Source organism: Bufo bufo, chromosome 1 (assembly GCF_905171765.1).
Source record: "Bufo bufo chromosome 1, aBufBuf1.1, whole genome shotgun sequence".
Taxonomy (NCBI): Eukaryota; Metazoa; Chordata; class Amphibia; order Anura; family Bufonidae; genus Bufo; species Bufo bufo.
The window spans coordinates 579,104,421-579,123,188 of NC_053389.1; positions in this window are offsets into that span (position 1 = coordinate 579,104,421).

Below are 18,768 nucleotides of genomic sequence, written 5' to 3' on the forward strand. Positions count from 1 at the left end.
GTGTGATGGCCGTTAATAAAATGTACATTACATGTTTTTTCACTGTCGTGTGCATGTAGCCTAAGAACACATGTAAAAAATACTCCATAATACTTCTGGAAAACTCCTATGAATAAAAATGAAATAAAATTAATTCATAAAAATTATCATGTGTTAAAAAGTAACTGAAAACAAAAATACACACCCACACACCTACACACCTATATATATATATTGGTATAATGTAAAAAAATAAAATGGTGTTATTTTAACCCCAAGCGGGAAACTGCTTACTGGATAGGGCCCTTGCTCTAGCTACCAGCATCTGAGATAACTTCAGTGCGAGCAGTTTAACCCCTTAGATGCAGTGGTCAATGCTAACCGCAACATCTAAGTGGCTTACAGAGGGAGGGGACTCCCTTTCTCACCTTATCGGCTCACCCAGATGTCATCTGTGACAACTATTTATGGAAGCCTATAAGCCCCTACCACAGCCAGGGTCTCATAGGGAACTGTCAGTGTAAAACTAACAGCTACAATGCATTACAATAGAAGCGATCAGACTCTCAAAATTTGAAGTCCCCTATTGGGACTAAAAGAAAAAAGGTAAATAAGTGTTTTATATAAATCAACAAATAAAGGTTTCAAGAAAAAAAAAGCCCTTTACCCCCCTCAAGCCAATAAAAAAAAAAAATATATGTGGAAAAATAGCAATTTTAATTTTGCACGGTCCACTGCACATTAAATTCTGCAAAATACTTGTAGGGCCACAATGCTCACTCCACCCTTTAATAGATACCTTCAGGGCACATTGTGTTCTTTAACTCCTCAGCCCTCTTGTATGTCCCTATACTATGGAGGAGATCACTGCATGTAAATGCAGTGGTCTCCTCGACTGACAAGCAGGTGATTGTCAGGAAGGAAGGCTTCCTTCCTAACAACCCCCTGCTGAATTGGCAAGTGTAAGGGCTCTTTCACACCAGTGCATCCCGTGCGTGGAATCCGCTGCGTGAGAGACAGCCAAGCCCCATCCCGGACAGCAGAGACACGGAGTATTAACATCATTAATAATGCTCTGTGCCTCTCTGTGATCTTTTTACTACAAAATCACAGTGAGATAAAGTTGTCACCGTGATTTTGTAGTAAAAATCATGTTAATGCTCCGTGTCTCTGCTGTCCGGGCTTGGCACTCTTTCACGTAGCAGATTCCAGGCACGGGATCCGCTCGTGTGAAAGAGCCCTAAAGGGGCCTTAAGTGATTTGCTATTTTAATTTACTGCAGGCTTCACATTTAAACTGCTTAATTCTGCTGTGTAGTATCCTCCATTACTACTACAGCTCCTGAGCTTGACACTTAGCTCAGAAAAAAAAAGTTGAATTAAATGCAGACTGCAGAGGGTGAAGCAAAAAATACTAGATACAAGTGACAGTAGCTCTCAGGGGGATGCCAGAACAGAAGCAATGAGCGCTACCATCAATACAGATGGAAGTGCTCATTGCTTTTCCCTTTATAAGATGCAGTGCATCTTATAAAGGGAATACTAGTGAGCGCTTCCATAATGGAAGCGCTCACTAGTCAACAGGAAGAGGGGGAGAGAAGCTCTGTGAGCGCTGTCCAGTACTTACCCCTCCTCCTGCTTGCTCTTCTCAGGGCCCGCGCTGCTGTGTCCTGGCTGCCTGCAGCGTCAGGACGTACATAGCGCACTCTGACCTGATGCTGCAGGAGGTCAGGTGACTTCAGCACAAGCCCTGAGAAGAGAAGACAGTCAGGACAGGGAGAGTGGCGGCAGGAGAGGCAAGTGACTTTATTATTTTATAGTCTGACCTGAGGTCTGATATGGAGGTTTAATGGGGGATCTGGAGAGGTCTGTTTGGGGTCTGGAGCGGTCTATGGGGGGTCTGGAGGTCTGACTGGGGGGTCTGGAAGTCTGACTGGGGGGGTCTGGAGGTCTGACTGGTGGGTCTGAAGTGGTCTAATGGGGGGTCTGGTGGTCTGACTGGGGGGTCTGGAGGTCTGATTGGGGGTCTGGAGGTCTAATAGGGGTCTGGAGGTCTAATGGGGGTCTGATTGGGGTCTGAAGGTCTAATAGGGGTCAGATTTGGGGTCTGGAGGTCTGACTGGGGGGTCTAGAGGTCTAATGGGGGTGTGATTGGGGGTGCGGAGGTCTAATGGGGGTATGATTGGGGGTGTGGAGGTCTAATGGGGGTCTGATTGGGGGTCTGTAGGTCTAAAGGGGGTGTGATTGGGGGATCTGGAGGTCTGACTGGGGAATCTGGAGGTCTGACTGGGAGGTCAGATTGGGGGTCTGGAGGTCTAATGTGGGTGTTATTGGGGGTCTGGAGGTCTAATGGGGGTGTGATTGGGGGTCTGGAGGACTAATGGTGGTCTGATTGGGGGTCTAGCGGTCTGACTGGGGGGTCTGGAGGTCTAACGTGGGTGTTATTGGGGGTCTGGAGGTCTAATGGGGGTGTTATTGGTCTGGAGGTCTAATTGGGGTGTGATTGTGGTCTGGAGGTTTAATTGGGGTCTGACGGGGGGTCTGGAGGTCTAATGGGGTCTGATTAAAGGTCTGGAGGTCTAATGGGGGTCTGATTGGGGGTCTGGAGGTCTAATGGGGGTCTGATTAGGGATCTGGAGGTATGACTGGGGGGTCTGGAGGTCTAATGGGGGTCTGATTGGGGGTCTTGAGGTCTAATGGGGGTCAGATATGTGGGTCTGGAGGTCTAATAGAGGTCTAAAGGGGGTTTGGTCTGAGATTGGGGGGATCTCATTTAGGGTTTTATATGGGGGTCTGATCTGAAAAGTTTTTTTTTTATTACTATCGCACAATATAAAGGGTTGTTTTTGTACTGACACACTATCCGTGTGGTACCAGTATTTTCTGCAGAAAAGTATTGGGGAGCACAGTGGACACAGTATTGTCGGTGGCAGGATGGGGTGTTGAGAAGGTGGGAGGATGATGGAAAAGTAGAAAAGTAAGATGTCTGTTTGTTAAACTCTGCAGAGACGAGGTGCGGCTGAAAGAAGTCATCATGGTGGTCTGGTCTGAATATCTACATCAGAAAAGAAAAGTCACTGGATGTAAGAGGTATGTGGTTCTGTATGGCCCTGTATGTTCTGTAGCGCTGTATGTAATGTTTTCCAAGTATGTCTTTAAAGGGGTTTTCCGTTTTTTTTTTTGTATGAGCGCTGCCTTCTCTGCTCTGTTTACCTGCTCATCACTGCAAATGCTACGAAGAGCAGGTGAACAGAACAGAGAAAGCAGCTCTCATATGAGCGCTGCCCTCTCTTCAAACAGCTGGGGGCACAGAGGGCATTACTACTATGGGGGGGCACAGAGGGCATTACTAATGTGAAGGGGGCACAATGGGCATTTCTACTATGTAGGGGTCACAGAGCCAGAGGGCATTACTACAATGAAGGGGGCACAGTGGGCATTATTACTGTAAATGGGGCACAGTGGGCATTATTACTGTGAAGGGGCACAATGGGCATTATTACTATGAAAGGGGCACAATGAGCATTATTATTATTATTGTGAAGGGGGCACAGTGGAAATCATTATTGTGAAGGGGCACAATGGGCATTATTACTGTGAAGGGGGCACAATGGGGATTTCTACTATGGAGGGGGCACAGAGGGCATTACTAGCACAGTGGGCATTATTACTGTGAAGGGGGCACAATGTGCATTATTACTGTGAAGGGGGCACAATGGGCATTATTACTGTAAAGGGGGCATAATGGGGATTATTACTGTGAAAGAGGCACAGAGGGGGCATAACTACTGTCAGGGGGTACATTGTGGGCATAACTACTGTGAGAGGGCGTAATGTGGGCATAACTACTGTGAGGGGGCACACATCTGTACAAAACTACTGTGAAGGTTGTACAATGAGGGCAATACTACTGTGAGGGGGTACAATTTTGTTGGGGGGGGTGCCAGAGAAAGGACCCGCCCGAGTGCCAAACACTCTAGGCAGAAATGGTGATATTCCTTTTAAAACTTATTCTGAATAATTACCTGAGACAACAGTTTAAATACTTGAAAGTAAATCTTAGGCTAGTGTCACACTGCCATTAGTAGTTCTGGCAGGCTGTTCCAGCAGACAATATCCTGCCAGAGCTTTCTGGATCCAGCTATTACCAGAATGACCACCGGCCCCATTGACTCTAAAGGGTTAAGATGGAGATCCAGCCACTACCCGGCAAATGTGCCGGAATTCCGATGGACAAAAAACCCTGCACTGCATATTTGCAAGGGTAGCGGCCGGATCTCTGCCAGACCCCATTATAGTCAATAAAAGGCATTCCAATAACATAAGGCAATGCCGGATCGAGAGAGCTCCTGCAGGCTGTTCTTTGCTGAACTACTTACAGCAGTGTGAAAGAAGCCTTACATGCTCTTTTCATTCCCACTAAAGCCACTCATCCTAGAACTAATGAACTGATTTTTTAGATGAAATTCACATGTGGCAGATTTGTTGCAGAAATTTTTGAGCCTGGTCCGTTCATGTGAAGTGGACCTTGAGAAGTCTATCCATGAGCTTGTTGCCAACAACTGTATTCATGAGTAGAGATGATTTATTTATTTATTTTGTCGCTTTGCCACATGTGAATATACCCTTATAGGACAGAATAATATATTATTTAATGGTAAACAATGCCAAGCCATAATCTTTCACACACAAGTTTTTTTTTTGTTGTGACATTGACTACAACAATTTACTCTAAGAACCCACAAAAACATGTGGAAAAAAATGGTCTGAAGAACCCTGCCCAAGGAATTTCGTTGGTCATATATCACATATTTGGGAATCTTGCTAAATAGACATACATTGGTAAGCATAAAGCTATAACTCTCTGATAAGGTACATCCTACATGTTTCGCTCTCTACTAATGCCCGGATGTGTTTGACTCTCTTTTACTTTACTGGGATCATTTTTGCAGTTTTTAGCCTGAAGCTTAGGAGGGTTTAGGCATTGCATGCCACATGTCATGTTTAGGTGCTTCCAAAGATTTAGTTCATTCATGTGATAAACCCGCATAAGCCAGGCCACACAATTATTTGAACCCTAGAAAAATCCCAAGGTTTTAGCGATGGGATTAAGTGAAGCACCTTGGATCTGTTTTTCTTCAGATAAAACACAATGAATGATCCTGCCGAAAAAGAACATTTACCAATATTCATAGTATTACAGTTTGTATTAATGTTATATCAAGTCAGAAACTGAGATATACTGTATTGTACAAGTCATCTGATGCTTCAGTTAGTACAACTGTACATCAAAATTTCTAGAAGATCCCATAAACTCCATACAGGATAATATTTAACTGATAAAACCATAGATGCAAAAGATATGTTGCTTTACTGTACATTTGCACAGATACATACAGTAAAAACATAGCAGCACGCCATATCTACCAATAATCTATCTACTTATCTCATGTTCAATCTATCTATCAATGTAGAAATAGAAAAAAACAGAAGCACTAGTTAAAGAGGACCTGTCACCACAAAATTCAATGCAATCTGAGAGCACCATGTTATAGAGCAGGAGAAGCAGAGCAGATTAATATATAGTTTTGTAGGAAAAGATTCAGTAAAATGTGTAATTTATACATTATATCTTTGCTTTTCTGACCTCCTGTGAATACCTATCGGTACAGGGGGGAGGTGTTATCAGTGACTGACAGCTATCTCTGCATGGGCACTTATACACACTTATACACACAATGCTATCAATCACTGATAACATCTTCTCCCTGTGCTGATAGCTCTTCACAGAAGGTGGAAAAAGTAGAGATATAAATGTACAAATAACAGGTTTTACTCAATCTTTCCCAATAAAATGATATATCAATCTGCTCAGCTCCTCCTGCTCTATAACATGGTGCTTTCAGATTGCATTGCATTTTGTGGTGACAGGGCAACTGAATATGGGTGCAATGCCTCCAAGACAATCAGTTATAGGTCACCGGATCACATGACATAAATAAGGCAGCACTCCAAAATAAGCGAAAGGGTGGTGGAGCCGCTTTATTCACCCCAAACGTGGATGTCCATGACACAGTGCACACTTGCTGCTCAATGAGTCACCGCCTGTGGGAGTAAATACAAATGATAGCATTAAAAGTCAATACCTTGTATAATGCAATATGACTCTAGCATCTACTACATTGTACCGTCTATATAAGAACGAATATAGCACCTATCAGGTTCCCAAACAAGTTACCACATGGCATGGAGGAATAGAAGGCTAAAATTACATAAACCATAGGTATAAGCAGCCCATTAACGCTACCACAAGGTGTGAATAAGGATGACATAGACAACCTGAATAACTAGGTCCTATGTCACTAGACATAACACAAGTAAACAATTGTGTCACATAGGACAAAATGGTTATAATGACATATATACTGTACAGTGACAAGGACACACAGGCCAGTCAAAATAGGCAATAATAAGTATATGATAAAATGGCCCATGTAGCCTTGGAGGAAATCCTTGAGGGCCCTTGAAGAGTATGAAGGCAGGGATGTTGGGCACTGGACAGTGTCCCACCCCATCTGCCCAACACCTATAAGGGAAACACAGGTCCAGGACCATAGAAAGTCCAATAGTGTTGTCTGGCACAAGGAGTGTATTGACCCCAAACACAGCAAGTATGCATAAACTATAGTAACGGAGAGTAGGACATCTGTATTACTAAATTAGTGATACCAGAGCAAAAAGATCCAAACTCAGTGGTGCCTACTTGGTGTGTTGGTACCTGAAGGGAACTATAGACAGATAACTACACTTGGTGTTTAAAAAAGAAAAAGAAAAGTTAACCCAAAAATGAATCAATATTGTAGTGGTAATTAAATATCTAAGCCCATATGCAGATGAAACCTTGATGAGAACGTTGCATAGTCTTTTTTCATCCTGTGAATAAACAACATTTTATAAGTAAACCAAAGTAAACCAACAGTGTAATTTAACACATACCTACCCTCCCACCCACATCTGAATCATGGCCAGGAGCCCCAGGGTTAGGCGAGCAAGCGATATTATTTATTCATAACATTTACATTTACACCTCACCTTACTTATCCTTCTTAACACCTTGCAGTAGTGTTACTGGACGGTTTATAAAAATGGTTTATGTCATTATAGCCTTTTATTGCTCTATGTCATGTGGTAGCCATTACTGTTTACGGTGCCTGATAGATACTATATAAGTTCTTCTATAGATGCATAACTACTGGGGAAGCACCGCATACTGGGACCCCCTTCACATGCAGTTGCTTTGGGGGCCAGCAGTTGCTTTGCTCGCCCTAGCAACCCACCCATCCATCTGCCTGACCGTATACAGTCTACACTGCATAGTACGCCGCCAGCTCAGGGAACAATACCAGCCAATGTATACCATTCACTACTTGCCGGCAGCGCTGGCGGCCCACCCAGGAAACACGTGATAACAGTCCGCTCCTCACCAGAAAATGGAAGGAGCGGCAGGTGGCAGCAGCACGGCAGTGGCATCGCAGAGGCATCTTCAATCAAGTGTGTGCCCTGGCCCCTGCCTGTAGATTCTGGGCATGAAGGAGGGCAGGGTATATGTGACTAGGAGAGGAGAGGTAAGGCCAGATACAGGTCACGCTATAATACAGGGGGCTGGCAGAGGAAGAAGTGGACAGAGGTTGAGATGACTACTTGGTAGCTGTATGGTGAAGCAACCCATCCCAACCTCTGCCTACTCCTTCCTCTGCCAGCCTTATGTAATATAGTATGCAGTATATGGCAGCCTCTCCTCTCTGCCCTGCTGTGTACTAGTGCCATGTACTAAATACTATAGTACAGAAGGGTGACAGAGGAAGGAGTGGGCAGAGGTTGGGATGAAAATTCAAATAATCCCCTTGTTCCAATTTTTTATATAAAGATAAATAAACATTAAAAAACGTATCGCATTGTCCGAAAGTAAGGAGGGGGTTGCTGTGGAGTCCAGTCAGTTCTAGCTACTCCCCTGAAATTAACATGTGGTAAATGCTAGAGTCATATTCTATTATACAAGGCATTGACATTTAATACTATCATTTGTATTCATGCCCACAGTCGGTGATTCGCTGAGAGAGTGCACTATGTTATGGACTTCCGCTCTCACTGTGGGCAGGATTGACATTTCCCTGTTGTGCTTGTGCTTGCCAGTGGATCGGTGTCATTTTTTTAGATGCTGAACCAAGCTAGTTGTTCCTGCTCACAGCCTATACCAGTGCTTCTCAATTATTTTCTGTCATGCCCCCCCCCCTAGGAAGAAGAAAACATTTTGCGCCCCCCGCGCGACTGTAAATAGTATCATTTGTCTATAAAATTGTTATAAGTACACCTCTGCATAACACTGTATCCTTATTAACGTATAAGAGAATAAAAAAAGAAAGTAATGTGGATCGGACACACACTTATGGGGGATCTGTGGATGACGGACACTTATGGGGGGATCTGTGGATGACGGACACTTATGGGGGGATCTGTGGATGACGGACAATTATGGTGGGATCTGTGGATGACGGACACTTATGGGGGGGATCTGTGGCTGGCACGGCTACAGGTGGATCTGTGGCTGGCACTGTTATATATGTGCCATCCACAGACCCCCCACCCCATAACAGTGCCATCCACAGTGCCCCCCCAGCCCATAACAGTGCCATCCACAGACCCCCACCCCTTAACTGTGCCATCCACAGATTCCGTGTGCCCGCCACCGCCGTTTAAAGTTATTAAACATGCCCCCCTCACTCCTAATAGTACTGTATATCCGAATTTCTTCTGTATAATGCCGGCAGGCGGGCCGGGCGGCCGGCGCGTCCCTCAGTGACGTCACTTGTCTGCGCCGCCTGCTTCATTCATAAAGCAGGCGGCGCAGGCACGTGACATCACTGAGGGACACGCCGGCCGCCCGGCCTGCCTGCCGGCATTATACAGAAGAAATTCGGATATACGGTACTATTAGGAGTGAGGGGGGCATGTTTAATAACTTTTAATTCAATAATACATTTTATATTAGTATACCGGAGGGAGCGGTGGGGCGGGGCTATAGTACAGTGACCGCACCGCCCCACCGCTATTGCCGGCCCCCAGCTCCTCCTCCCAGTCCCTCCCCCGGCCCCCGCGCGCCCCACTATTTGAGAAGCACTGGCCTATACCAAGATGAATCTTGTAGGTCAATTAATTATCTGACCATGTGTTCTATATGTATTTACAACTGGTTAGAGGTACCTAATTAGGACCTTTTTAGACATTACTGTATGAATTATGTAATGGTCATATATTTTTTACGTATTTTTTCACCTGTGACAATTGTATATGGACACTTCTAGATGAATTTTCCATGCCATTGGAATCATTAAATTTTTTGTGTTAATGGATCAATTGATGTAATTATTTTTTTATATGTATATTTACTTCACATTGGCACATACTGTACCACATTGCTTGAGAAAGACCTCATTGTCTTGGGCTAAAAGGTGGTGTTTGTGGTGAATAAAGCGGGTCCGCCACTCTTTCACCTATTTTGGAGTGTTGCCTCATTTGGCATTCATGATGACATACAGTACAGACTAAAAGTTTGGACACACCTTCTCATTCAAAGAGTTTTCTTTATTTTCATGACTATGAAGGCATCAAAACTATGAATTGACACATGTGGAATTATATACATAACAAACAAGTGTGAAACAACTGAAAATATGACATATTCTAGGTTCTTCAAAGTAGCCACCTTTTGCTTTGATTACTGCTTTGCACACTCTTGGCATTCTCTTGATGAGCTTCAAGAGGTAGTCCCCTGAAATGGTCTTCCAACAGTCTTGAAGGAGTTTCCAGAGATGCTTAGCACTTGTTGGCCCTTTTGCCTTCACTCTGCGGTCCAGCTCACCCCAAACCATCTCGATTGGGTTCAGGTCCGGTGACTGTGGAGGCCAGGTCATCTGGCGCAGCACCTCATCACTCTCCTTCATGGTCAAATAGCCCTTACTTTCAAAGTTTTCCCAATTTTTCGGCTGACTGACTGACCTTCATTTCTTAAAGTAATGATGGCCACTCGTTTTTCTTTACTTAGCTGCTTTTTTCTTGCCATAATACAAATTCTAACAATCTATTCAGTAGGACTATCAGCTGTGTATCCACCTGACTTCTCCTCAACGCCACTGGTGGTCCCAACCCCATTTATAAGGCAAGAAATCCCACTTATTAAACCTGACAGGGCACACCTGTGAAGTGAAAACCATTTCAGGGGACTACCTCTTGAAGCTCATCAAGAGAATGTCAAGAGTGTGCAAAGCAGTAATCAAAGCAAAAGGTGGCTACTTTGAAGAACCTAGAATATGACATATCTTCAGTTGTTTTACACTTGTTTGTTATGTATATAATTCCACATGTGTTAATTCATAGTTTTGATGCCTTCAGTGTGAATCTACAATTTTCATAGTCCTGAAAATAAAGAAAACTCTTTGAATGAGAAGGTGTGTCCAAACTTTTGGTCTGTACTGTATATCATATGTATCCATATCAGTTTATGTGGGGCTCTTTTGAAATGTGTATAAAAGGAGTTCTCCGAGAATTAAAAAAATATAAATAATTAAATACTTATATCAAAACCATAATGACCTGATATCCAGTTTATATTATATAGTATATTATAAAGATCTTGTAATTTTTATAAGTGAATTTATATCAATCTTTCAGATGTAGGTTAAAAATTATACATATTTCGTCTTATTGTAAAAGAGAAACTGACGTCAGTATAATAATTTTTATATAATAGCGACAGTCTTAATTGCTATGTCTGAATCACCTTGTGGGGTCAGTTACCGAGAATTCATATAGTATTTAAAGCGGCATGGTTACGTTACCACTTCCAGATATCTCTGTTGCGGCTCAGCTGTACAATGCGGTTACACTTGCTGAGTGCCACTGATTTCTCAGCTTCGGTGTCCCACGTGGCGTCTCACGTGTCTGAGAAAGACTGGTGTTTATTGGCTCTCTTGCTCTGAAAAAGGATTACGATGGTTACAAGTTCACAATCTCCTCTATTCTCATCCACTGATAATGTTGAATGAACTAATGGCCCAAAATGGTTTTCTTTATTCTGTGTTGCTAAAAGCTTCACTGTTGGGTAATGAAAATTTCACTGAGAATTCATATAGTATTCAAAGCGACATGGTTACGTTACCACTTTTAGATATCTCTGTTGCGGCTCGGCTGTACAATGTGGTTACACTTGCTAAGCGCCGCTGATTCCTCTGCTTCGGCATCCCACGTTTATTCTGTGTTGCTATAAGCTTCACTGTTGGGTAATGAAAATTTCACCAAACGCATTTCGGAGTTAGATACTCAATCATCAGTGGTTAACAGTGAGCTCTCATATCAATCATTTTATAGGTGACCCTTTGAATAGGGGTAGTTGTCGAAATAAATCCAAGTATACTTAAAAAACCTGGACTAGATCAGTACTTTCAGGTTTTTGCATTATCACCTATTTATAACGTTCAACTGAAGGACATAACGTCTTCAAAAGTGGCAATATATTTGTTATATATTTCATTTCTTTTTATGTCTACCAATAGTTTGATATCTTGCCTTCTCCTAAACTCACCATGCAATCATTTCTATATGTTATTAATATTTTCTTATTAATACTACTAAAACCATTGGTTTTTGGACAAGAAAAAAATCACTATACTCGAGAAAACAAATGATACAAAAATACCTATACAGAGTTGGGTTATATAAATGCATTCAGCAGAAAAAAACGCATATGCATTAACAATGAATTTTCGTTGCGTTTTTCTATCCTGAATGTGCTGTTACAGTTTTTAATCTATAAATGATGAACTTGTATGAAATATCCCTACTTTTTCTATCTTTTTGCTGATATGTTTTTCCCTGTATTTTTTTTCGCTGTATATTTTTTCCTGTCTATATCTTGTATATATATTCAATATTTATCTTTCAGATGCGGGTTCATGGCAGACGGCAATGATGTTCCGTCCCCGAAGGGCACCCACCTCAAATCTACAGAAATCTGAATATTTCCATCTCAGCATTCAAACCCCCAGGAAGTAAGGTATCAAACTCAAAAATCTTCCTGGACTCTACTCTTGACATGTTAGCTATATGTTTCCCGCCTCTCCATTGTTTCTTTATCTACTCGAGTGCTACAAAGTAAGTTTAGTAGGATCTTGATTGTAACATTCCTTAAAATGTTTAGAGACTGAATGCTGTTCAAAGCCTTTTTTAATATTGGCAATGTGTTCTGCTACTCATTTTCTTAAAGTCTATTTGGCCTGTCCTATGTATTATTTGTGACATGAACACTCCAATAAGTAAATTACATCTATTGAGTCACATGTAAGGGTATCTTTAATTGCAAAAACAAAAATAATTATTTGTCGAACGTACTTCTACAGTTTTTTTTATGGAAATCAGTAATTTTGCAATTAATGCATCTGCCAGACCTATAAAACCCTTTTAAAGATAACCAATTGGACTTAATTTCTACTTTATTTTTCTTTATGGATTTTCATTTTTGCATCCCAATCTGGGGGCCTTAGTATATGTTATCTGGGGAATACTTGGTAGTATAGATCCCATAACTTTATCTTTTAAAAGATGATGCCAGTATTTCTTAATAATTTTTTTCTATGTTTTATGTTGCGCGTTAAATGGTAATATCTCAAACTTTTGGTAAACAGGAAAAGAAATTATATACAAATATGTTGCCACTTTTGAAGATGTTATGTCCTTCAGTTGAACGTTATAAATAGGTAATCATTCAAAAACCTGAAAATACTGATCCAGTCCAGGTTTTTTAAGTGTACTTGGATTTAATTGGAAAACTACCCCTATTCAAAGGGTCACCTATAAAATGATTGATATGAGAGCTCACTGTTAACCAATGATGAAGGAATATGTAACTCCGAAACGCATTTTGTGAAATTTTCATTACCCAACAGTGAATCTTTTAGCGACACAGAATAAAGAAAACCATTTGGGGCCATTAGTTCATTCAACATTATCGGCGGATGAGAATAGAGGAGACGGTGAACTTGTAACCATCGTAATCCTTTTTCAGAGCAAGAGAGCCAATAAACACCGGTCTTTCTCAGACACGTGGGACACCACGTGGGACACCGAAGCAGAGAAATCAGTGGCGCATAGCAAGTGTAACCGCATTGTACAGTTGAGCCACAACAGAGATATCTGGAAGTGGTAACGTAACCATGCCGCTTAGAATACTATGAATTCTCGGTAACTGACCCCATAAGGTGATTCAGACATAGCAATTAAGACTGTCGCTATTATATAAGAATTATTATACTGACGTCAGTTTCTCTTATAGAATGAGGTCTCTTTAATACGAAATACCGTATATACTCGAGTATAAGACAAGTTTTTTGGCACATATTTTTGTGCTCAAAAAGCCCCCTCATCTTATACTCGAGTCTAGGTCTGTATTATGGCAACTTACATTGCCATAATACAGACCATGACATGTTGGGGGCCGGAGAAGCTGTTACTTACCTTTACAGCTGCTCCGGTCAGCTCCCAGCACATCCGCGCGGCACCTCTGTTAAGCTCCCAGTGTAAATCTCGCGAGACACGCGGGCCGCGAGATTTACACTGGGAGCAGACCGCAAGATTTACACCAGCAGTAAGTACTGACCCCTGCACAGCCTCCCCTCCCCCTCGACAGCCCCCCCTCCCCCTGGACATCCCCCCCTCCCCCTGGACAGCCCCCCCTCCCTGGCCAGGTATGAAGTAGGGAGGGGGGGGACAAAAAAATATAAAATAAACAACCTGATAAATATAAAAAAAATTAAAATAAATAAATAAATGTCCAGTTGATGGGAGTCTGACTCCCTGTATTTAATGCAGAGTGTGTGTGTATATAATGCACACACTCCCATCAATCTGAGTCACCCTCTTGCAGATGTGTGTATATAATGTAGAGTGTGTGCCTTATATGCACATACACTCTGCATTATAGCTGCATTTCCCACCCTAGTCTTATACTCGAGTCAATAATTTTTCCCATTTTTTGGGGGTAAAATTAGGGGCCTCGGCTTATATTCGGGTCGGCTTATACTCGAGTATATACGGGTAGGTATAATTTTTAACCTACATCTGGAGGATTGATATAAATTCACTTATATAAAGGACAACATCTCTATAATATCATTTAAACTGGACATCAGGTCATTATGGTTTTAAAGGACTATTGATATTCTAATTCCAACAGGTCCACACATGGATTTAAGGACAATATCGTACTAACTAAGCCTTGAGGAGATATATGGAAATATCAGCCTTTTTTAACTATTATCCCCATTTCAAAAATTTGTGATACAATTGATGAATTACGGTTTCTAATTATCATATAACAATACCATCTTTTTACTATTGATAATCATGAAATGTGTATTATGGTAATGATCATTGAGGCGATCATGGTCTATTGATTTTTATTTATGAAGTATACTGTCACAATCATGATCTCTATATGAGGAGGATTTGTACATGCACTTTATTGTTATAATCATGATATCTGTGGGATTTATAATATTTTTGGTGCATGAAGTATAAGTTCCCTTTTATGCATTGTAGTTTTATATTTTTATATATTTTTATTTTATTTGGTTATTAGGCATATTAATACATACATTAGCTGGATTAATTTCCATGTAACAGCAGCTAGTTGAGCGCTGTCCTTAATTAATTGTTGTGTGTACATATTATTAAATTGGCAGAGGGTGTGCAGTCGAGTGAGCACCTTAACCATTTCAGTCCAGTTGGGTAGAGCCACTGTACATTTCTATTATATCTTTATTATAAATATATTCCCAAATACCTCTAATGTTTTTTTTTTTGTCTAGTGAGCAAACATATGGAGAAATAAAATGTCCTATTAGTACATAGAAACCTGTCCTAATAACACACCAGGACAAGTTCCTTTACCACAATGAGCCATAGTGCTGCCACATCCTTCTCTCCTACATGTAAGGGATTATGGGGATTATGATCCTGAATACAGTTTAATATGATCTTCATCTGGATCTCTATAAGAGATGGAGTTCATGAGGAGACATGAAGTACAGAGAGGAGGCAGATATGTGGTAATGAACAGCAGCACTAGTATGTAGTCTCCATTACCACAGTCTGTCCTGTCTGTCCGTATTTCATGTCTCCTCATAAACTCCATTCCTACAGAGATTCAACTGAAGATCTTATCAGCTGTATTCAGGATCATAATCCCTGACAAGTAAGAGAAGGATGAGGCGGCTCGTTACCTCAGTGTTGTGAAGTAACTTGTCCTGCTGTGTGATTAGGACAGGTTTTGTATGTACTAATAGGACAGCGGCCATTTTATTTCTCCTAATGATTGCTCCCCATACAAAACAAGCCATTATAACTAATGAAAGGTATTTGGGAATATATTTATAATAAAGCAATATTTAAGTAATTTCATTTTTATAATTCCCGGAGAACTCCTTTAATACACATTTCAATAGAGCCCCACATAAACTGAAATGGATAGATATGATATATGTCATCATGAATGCTAAATGAGGCAACACTCCAAGATAGGTGAAAGAGTGACGGACACGGATATTTTTGGTGCATCAAGTATAAGGTCCTTTTTATACATTGTATTTTTATATTTTTATTTTTATATATTTTTTATTTTATTTGGTTATTAGGCATTGTTTGTCACAATAAATAGCATATTAATATTTATAATAAAGTAAAATTTAAGTATTTTAATTTTTTTTTTAATTCCACTTTAAAGGGGTTCTCTAGGTTTTTAATATTGATGACCTATCCTCAGGATAGGTCACCAATATCAGATCGGCGGGGGTCCGAGCTTCCTACTTGCTGCTGATTTGCCATAGTTGTAGCAGCGGCGAGCAGGCAGAGAGACGGGAGACGGCATGGGCACACTGTGTGCTCCGTCTCCTCATATAGCTGATCGGAGGGGTGTTGGACCCCCGCCTATCTGATATTGATAACCTATCCTGAGAATTAAACCTGGAGAACCCCTTTAACCTAAAACATTCATAGAAAAGATGCATAAGCACTAGCAAGTGAAGATAATAAAAGGACCCTCCAAGTTAATACAAATAAATGTAATAAAAGGAAACAGACAATATGCCCTCTGCAGAAATTAAGACAAATGAAAAAAATCTCTTTGCTAAACTACAGTATGTTCATGCATCATGTAGAAAACATTACAGCTTCTATAACATTTTATTAATATCACTGTAATATTCTTTAGGGCATATCTTCCAGTATTGTCATTCACACTAAACAATAGAATTCAAGGTATTAATGTTTTATTCTGCATTTCAAGTATGTCTATGTCATTTCTATTTGACAGGTTTTAATTTCATTATAGCATTGCACAAGTTACCTCTGGCAACTGTAATTAACCTGGATTATATTTCAGTTTTAGCAAACACCAGCCGGGAACATAAATGGTGATTTATTTAGTCACAAAGTCAAATACTTCTCCAGTCATAATGAACAGGAGAGCGTGCTCCTCTTATTACAAATAATATCCCTTTGTTTTAAGCTTTTAATAGCTTTCATTTAGTTTCAGACTACACAGTTTATCTTCAAGCTGGGCAGCATGATTAGTATTAAATATTATTTTACAGTTGTAACATGCAGACGAATAATAGATGAGTAATTAATTTATTAATTGGGATTTTCTTACTAATATAACCAGTCACAAATTGCAGTGCATATTAAACAATTTATGCGGTTTATTATTACCATAATGCTGCATTCACTTTCAGTTACTTTGCTTGCACATTAGGTAATTGCATATATTGGAATTCCCTATTTTACTGTTATTGCCTAAATTAGTTGTGGATAGGAATGATATGGGTAATAGGGGAAAGCTGTTATATGCTGAAGACACTGATTTCTTTTTTGTTATGGGAGTATCTTAGGGAATTGGGGATGTAATTATCTATTACATTAGGTAAGTGCTGTACTAACTGAAATCTTGCTGTAGAAGTAAATACAAATTTTGTAGTTTGATTGACAAAAATACAGATTGGTTGATGATTGATTTTCAACCTAAAATAAAACATTTTCACATAGCTAATTTCATTGGGACCAGGCAACCATCTAATGTGTATGTGGACATCCCAAAACTCTCCCACTATAGCAGATATCAGGGGAAAGAAGGGTTGGCAACTTGGATTTCATCATGCCCGATCTCTAGTTCTCAAGTGATATTACTAGTGTTGATCGAGCACCTAAGTGCTCAGGTGCTCTGGCCGAACACATCGGGATGCTCGGGTGCTCTACCGAGCACACGAGTATAATGGAAGTCAATGGGAGAACCCAAGCATTAAAACAGGCACCGCCTGCTCTGAAGAGGGGAGGGTGCCTGGTTCATAGAAAAAGGTCAGAAAATAATGGAAACACCACCTAAATGGTTCTGGAACAGCATGGGGAGCATGTCTGGATGCATCTTGGACTCCCAGGTCGCTGTTGGGAACGATGTTGTCCGAGTAGTACACCACTTTTACAGACTGACAATAATACGCATCAAACTGAAGATAAAGTCGATTTTAGAGGAAAAATTGTTAGGAAACATTCTGTCCTGTAAATTTACTTGTATATAAAGTGCAAGTGCTGCCAAAAATTACAAGGAAGAGGCACGCTGATACAACCTGTATATCACATAAAAGAGGGCCTGATTCACATTTTGGTACAATTGTTAAGGTAGTGGGACTCCTACACTCATAAAGCCTATGCACTTAAAGAGCTGCCAAAAATTACAAGGAATCGGCACTACAATACACCCTTTGTTACACATAAAGGAGGGCATCATACACAGCCTTGAAAAATTGTGATTGATAGCCTGCTGGTGACCCTCAAAAACATTTCAAGCAAGGGCCTGCTGATCTGACAATCTAAAACATTATGGGAGAGGGCCTGCTGCCGCTTTGGTGACTCTAGATAACCTGGGGCTGATCGCACGTCCCCGTGATGGCGACGATCCCTTGGGATGTCTGCCCTATCAACTTTCGATGTTATTTTCAGTGCAAACCATTGTGACCACAGGTAACGGGGGAATCATGGTTCGATTTCGGAGAGGGAGACTGAAAAACAGCTACAGCTACCACATCCAAGCAAGGCAGCATGTGAGAAAATGACCTATTAGGTATAATTAGGTGAGGGCCTGCAGGTGAGCTGACCCTGTAAAAGATTGTAGGTGAAGGCCTGCTGGTGACCCTCAAAAACATTTGGAGCAAGGGCATGCTGATCTGACTTTCTAAAACATTATGGGCGAGGACCTGCTGCCCGCTTTGGTGACTCTAGATAACCTGGGGCCGATCGCACATCCCCGTGATGGCGAAGATCCATTGGGATGTCTGCCCTATCAACTTTCAATGTTATTTTCAGTCTAAACCATGGTGACCACAGGTAACAGGAGAATCATGGTTTGATTCCGGAGAGGAAGCCTGAGAAACAGCTATGGCTACCACATCCAAGCAAGGCAGCATGCGTGCAAATTACCTATTAGGTATAATTAGGTGAGGGCCTGCAGGTGAGCTGACCCTGTAAAAGATTTCAGGTGCAGGCCTGGAGGTGAACTGACCCTGTAAAAGATTTTAGGTGCAGGCCTGCTGGTGAGCTGACCCTGTAAAAGATTGTAGGTGAAGGCCTGCTGGTGAGCTGACCCTGTAAAAAATTATATGCGAGGGCCTTCTGGTGAGCTGACCCTGTA